Source organism: Sapajus apella, unplaced genomic scaffold, assembly GCF_009761245.1.
Source record: "Sapajus apella isolate SASKATOON/1434 unplaced genomic scaffold, GSC_monkey_1.0 scaffold17, whole genome shotgun sequence".
Taxonomy (NCBI): domain Eukaryota; kingdom Metazoa; phylum Chordata; class Mammalia; order Primates; family Cebidae; genus Sapajus; species Sapajus apella.
In genome coordinates, this window is record NW_022436957.1 from 11762807 (window position 1) to 11769082 (window position 6276).

The 6276-nt window shown below is 39.5% G+C and overlaps 1 non-coding gene across 1 annotated transcript; it reads right to left on the reverse strand.

Moving 5' to 3' along the window:
- Positions 1-345: 345 nt before the first annotated feature.
- LOC116556834 lies at positions 346-460 on the reverse strand. The gene has a single exon (XR_004271183.1). It is a non-coding gene; the product is annotated as a U5 spliceosomal RNA (small nuclear RNA).
- Positions 461-6276: the final 5816 nt, after the last annotated feature.

The following is a 6276-nucleotide window of genomic DNA, read 5'->3' on the forward strand; positions in this document are numbered from 1 at the left end:
GATATATTGTGACTCCTACTCTGCCTCCCTGTAGGCTGTCATTAGCTGCATTCTTGTATTGACGACTGTGGTACCTGGGTAGCCCTCTCCCAGAGCTTAGTTCTCAGGAAGTTGCTAACTGCAAGGTAATGCACCATCCTTCTTAGTTCCCTTTAAACTTGCCCTTGCATACCCTGCATATTTGGGGTCCTCATCTTATTGCTCCAGACCCCTGCTCCTTAATGCATTACTCACTGCCTTCTGGAATTCCAGTTCCCAGGGGTAGGCACTAGGAGCAGTCAGAAAGATCTGGAGTTGAATCCAATCATTATTACTTATTTATTAAGTATTATTATTATTTACTTGGCCCTGCCTAAGTAGGACCTCAAAAATTTGATTATCAATTCATAATTGTTCCTCTCCATGGAAATCTTTAGCAAAAGGCCAAAGATTTATTTGTTCTGAAGAGAAACCAGAGCATCCAATATTATTAACTGTGTGAATTTAAGGCTTTCGTCTTTATTGAGTTGCAAGCTTCCTGACCTAGCACACAGGTTATGAGAAGTTAATGAGATGGTCTCTATGGAAATAATCAAGCACAGTGTGTGAAACTGTTTGCTCACCCTGTGACTTATCCTCCCCAACTCCCTTTCCCACTTCCTTTTGCCACACCTCTTCACTCCTCCCTCTCCCCATCTCCCTCTCTCTTCTTTCTCTTCTACATTTCCTCTTCTTCTCCCTACTTCCCATTTCCTGTCCCCACCTATTATCCTGCCCTTCTCCTCATCTCTCCTCTCCACTTTCTCTACGAGACTAACACGAGGACAAGAGGAATTAAAAACCAAATCAGAAATATGTCAGATAGTTCCATTTCTCTTTGAAAATAAATCATAAATGTGCAGGGCATTGGACTCAAAAGGAAACCTCCCAGTCATAAATCCAGGCCCCAAAAGGCTTTTCCAGTACTCCCCGTTTAGTTCATGAACTGTCACCTTGGAGCATAAAGAACACAAAGAATGACAGGAAATTGCTGATCAAGTTCATTATTTTCTGTCTTTGAAAAATGCCTGTTTAATGTTTTGGACTGAAGATTTATCCTGGTGAATCAAAAGATAAACTCTTCAAGTGGTTACATAATATGTCAAATGGTCTTATCTGGTGGAAGCCAGCCAGCTAGCTAACATGAGCCAGTTCAGTAATTCTGAGGTATTTGGAGTCAAGTTGGGAAACGGATCCTGGGTTTCAGGAAACAGCTGTATCAGCTGATGGTGGCTGCTCTAAATGTTGGCTAGAGAAATGCACTTTGGGCCCTTTGCACCAAAGTTTAGATTTACTTTTTTTCTCTTCTCAATTCCTACAAATCCTTGACTTATCAAGGAAAATCAATGGATTTTAAGATCTTTTAAGACTTTGCTCCACAATATGACAGAAAATATATTTTATCTTAAAATTTTATTATGCAATATTATATATAATAAATAATAAATATGTATAATATATATGTAAGTTGTGAAGACTATTGACATATAAACACACAGGGGTTGGAATATTAATAGCTGGGTTGTCCTCCATGATGTCTGCCTCTCCCACCAAAATAACTGCTCCCCTGAATTTTGCATTCCCCTTCTTTAAAAATAAATTACTGAGTTTTCTGAGCTTCCTCCTAAGGAGCCAGGAGACTCATGTCTGGTTCCTGGACTTTCCTCACAGCATGGCTCCCATATGCCAGTCTCCACTCATGCCTCAAAAGAAACAAAGACCACCTTCTCCTCTGAGATAGACGGAGACATCAGCCTCTCTGGGCTTGCTGAAGAAGGGAGAAAGAACAGCAAGAAGCAATTGAACATACTGATGAAGCAGAAAATGAAACAGATAGATGTAATGAACTAGCCAGTGAGAAGATTTTGACAGTAGAACAGAGATATAACAAACTCTGCCAACCATTTTTTCAGAAGAGGTCAGAATTGATCACCAAAATCCCAAATTTTGGGGTAACAACATTTGTCAACCATCTGTAATCACCCAACAGATTCTTCCTGCCTGCTGCATAGATAAAATTGATTCACTGAGACCATGGCATTGTGGTAGAGGAATAGTTTAATTGACACGAGGCCGGCCACACAGGAGATGTAGTCATTAATCAAATCGAATTCCTTAAAGGCTTGGAGGTTAGGGGTTTTCAAGGATAGTTTGGTGGGCAGGGGACTAGGGAGTGAGAAATGTTGATTGGTTGGGGATGATATCATAGGGGTGTGGAAAATGGTCCTTGTGCACTGAGTCAGCCTCTGAGTCGGGGCCACAGGACCGGTTGAGTCATGAGTTCCAGTCCAGGTAGTCATCTGGGTAGAGTCATCCCATCATCAGAAATGCAAAAGTCTGAAAAAAAGAAATCTCAAAAGGCCAACCTTAGGCTCTATAGTAATGATGTTACCTACAAAAGTAATTAGGAAATTACAAATCTTGTGACGTCTGGAACAGTTGTTTATGCCTACAATTTAGCAGAATTTTGGCCCCTCTCATAATCCTTACTTTGTGGGCTTTGATTAGTTTTACAAAGGTGGTTTAGTTTTGGGAAGGGCTATTATCATCCTTGCTTTAAGATTAAAATCTCAACTAAATTATTCCCAGATTAGCTTAGCCTGTACCCAGGAATGACAAAGGACAGCTTGGAGGTTAGAAGCAAGATGGAGTCAACTATGTCAGATTTATCTTACTCCCATAATTTTGCAAAAGTAGTTTCACGTCTGTAAGTGTCTGCACTGCTTGGGGAAGAGGAGAAGAGTCACCTTGAGCAGAATACAATGGGAAAAGAATCTCTACCCCTTTCTGTTTGAATTCATTTTTATCCCTTTCTGTCTCAACAAAAACTGTATGGAATCAACACCACTGAGCTGTGCAGGAAAAAAGAAAAACAGGCTTCCTTTGCTCTGCTGGAAGCTGGAGGGAGGGTGTTAAGACCCCTGTGTGGTAGTACATAGAATTCTAGCTTTTTTCCTTCACAGAAAGAACACTGTGTCTCTTTGTGAATAAGGACAATTAGCATTTACCAACATGCATCTGTCTACTTTCTTTTGTTTCAAAAAAAAAAAGAATTTTTTAAAATGGGGTTCCAGAAAGTCAGTAAAGGTTAGGTTTGAGATGTTTGGGTGGGTGAAGTGGGCATTTTGACAACATGGCTTCTCCTTTGGTATGTTTAATTGTGATTTTTTTTAAAGCATCAGTTTGGTGAAAAATAATTGTGATGTTTACTGGGCATCCTTGCAGTTTAAGATGACATTAAAATGAATTCTCTCCTACCGATGACTTGAGCCCTGCCACTTGATGAGAGAAATAGCAGACTCTGTAGGATCTCATTTGGAATTGGCATTCTCTATTTTGTCTTTGTTTATTTTCAAATTTTGGTTTACTGGAAAGGAAAGATGATGTTCAGTTTTAAATGTTAAAACTGTACAAGTTGCTTTGTTACAAAAGACTAAATGTCTACACAAAAATAAAAAAAAATACCACAATTACTCTTACCAGATGCATTTCTAAACAAATTGTTTAGTTTTGCTTGTTTTTGAGCTTTATGCAAATGTCATAATAATGTATGTAGTGTTTCTTTCCTCCAAGTTTCTAACATTCATCAGTTCATTCATATCATTGTTTGTAGTTGATATTCATTTCTTTTTACTGGTGTCCTTGGCTGAACGCAGTGGCTCACGCCTGTAATCCCAACACTTTGGGAGGCCAAGTTGAATGGATCACCTGAGGTCAGGAGTTTGCGACCAGCCTGGCCAACATAGTGAAACCCCATCTCTACTAAATATAGAAAATTAGCTGGGCGTGGTGGTGGATACGTTAATCCCAGCTACTTGGGAGGCTGAGGCAAGATAATTGCTTGAACCTGGGGGACAGAGGTTGCAGTGAGCCGAGATCACACCACTGCACTCTAGCTTGGGCAACAAGAGCAAAACTCCATCTGAAAAAAAAAAAAACAAAAAAAAACCCAAAAAACAAAAACAAAAAAGCACCACAACTAGTGCCCTTATATTTTATTTCATTTGGTGAATGTACACAATTCATTTATCCATACCACTGTCTATAAATATTTTGGTTGTTTATTGTTTCTGGGTGTTTGCATAATAATCTTGTTAATGTAGATAAGAAATATATTAATAAGAGAGCTGGGCACGGTGGCATGTGCCTGTAGTCTCCGCTACTCAGGAGGCTGAGACAGGAGGAGCATTTGAGCCCAGGAGTTCAAGGCTGTGGTGTACTATGATTGTTCCTGTGAATAGCCATTGCACTCTAGCCTGGCAATGTAGCAGGACCTCATCTCTAAAAACAAAAAAGAAATATAAGAATTTTTATTATTCCTTTGTCAAATTGTCATAAACACTAGATTAATTTGGCTAGTGTCCTGTGCTCTTTTTTTCATTTCATCATTGCCTTTTATCACCTAAAGCAACTTAGATGCAGGGAAAAAAACAAATGATTTAACCATGCTCTGTTATCACTGCTGCTATTTTCACTGCTGTCAACTCCAAGAACCGGTTAAGTCCTCTCTTGATTCTTCTTGTCCAAAGAAGAGTGCCTTCCATTCTGATACCAGAATTTGAAAGATATTTATTATGATCTAATAAATTTATGACCCAAGAGGCAGTGTGTTATAGAGAAAATAATGTAAGCTCAGGAAGCAGGAAGATTTGGGTTTTAAAATGCTGGCATTAGCACTATACTGGGGGAGTGTTATGCAAATTACTTTATTCTAAACCTCATTTTCTCATCTGCAAAATGGAGATAGCAATGCCTTCCTCTAAGGATGGCACACTTATTATATCAGGGAAGATGTGTGAAAGGTCCAATCATCACATTATAAAATAAGGAACAGAGGGGGCTCACAGCCTGACAACATTCTACCCTAAAACTGACTCAGGTGGAATAGAAAGAGGTCAATTCTGGTTGTGCAGTTTCTGACCCTTCGATGGATGGGTCTGGCTCAGAACACAGATTAGTGAGGTCTTTTGTTGACTGGATGGTAACATAATGTCTTGGCTTTCTTTAGGATATCAGATTTTTCTTCCCAAACCTATCTTGTGGGTTGTTTTCTTTTTGTTTGTTGTTGTTTTTAGAGTCTCACTCTGTGGCCCAGGCTGGAGTGCAGTGGTGTGATCTTGGCTCACTGCAACCTCTGCCTCCCAGATTCAAGCAATTCTCCTGCATCAGCCACCTGAGTAGCTGCGATGATAGGCACATGCCACCACGCCTGGATAATTTTTTTTGTATTTTTAGTAGTGATGGGGTTTCACCGTGTTGTTCAGGCTGGTCTTGAACTCTTGTGCTCAGGCAATCCGCCTGCCTCAGCCTCCCAAAGTGCTATGATTAGAGGCGTGAGCCACTGCGCCCAACCTCTTGTGGGTTGTTTTTAACATTTCTTTTGGCCAAAAATATCTATTTGGATCCTCTGCCCATTTTAAAATTGGATTGTATTTTTTTGTTGTTATTGAATTTTAAGAGTTTCTTATATATTTTAGATATTAACCCCTTATCAAATATGTAGCTTGCTAATATTTTTTCTTATTCCATAGGTTGCCTTTTCATTTTCATGATTATTTCTTTGCTGTGAAGAATCTTTTTAGTTTGATATAGTCCTACTTATTTATTTTTGCTTTTGTTTCCTGTGCTTTTTGTGTCATATCCAAAAAATTGCTGCCAAGAAGCTTTTCCTTCATATTTTCTTCTAGAATTTTTATGGTTTTAGATCTTGCATTTAAATCTTTAATCATTTTGAGTTGATTTTTGCGTATGGTATAAGATGAGGGTTCGATCTTATTCTTTTGCATGTGGATATTCAGTTTTCCCAGCACCATTGATTGAAGAGACTATTTTCCCCCCATTGTGTATTCTTGGCACTTTGGTCCAAGATTAGTTGACCATATATCCATGGGATTATTTCCGGGCTCTCTATTCTTTTCCATTGGTCTATATGTCTGTTTTTATGCCTGTACCATACTGGGCTTTTGCTTTTGATTAGTGATTCAATCTCCTTACTCACAATATGTTTATGGCATGATTTACTGAATATTTTTTTTTTTTTTTTTTGAGACGAAGTTTCGGAGTTTCGCTCTTGTTACCCAGGCTGGAGTGCAATGGCGTGATCTCGGCTCACCGCAACCTCCGCCTCCTGGGTTCAGGCAATTCTCCTGCCTCAGCCTCCTGAGTAGCTGGGATTACAGGCACGCGCCACCATGCCCAGCTGATTTTTTGTAGTTTTAGTAGAGACGGGGTTTCACCATGTTGACCAGGATGGTCTCG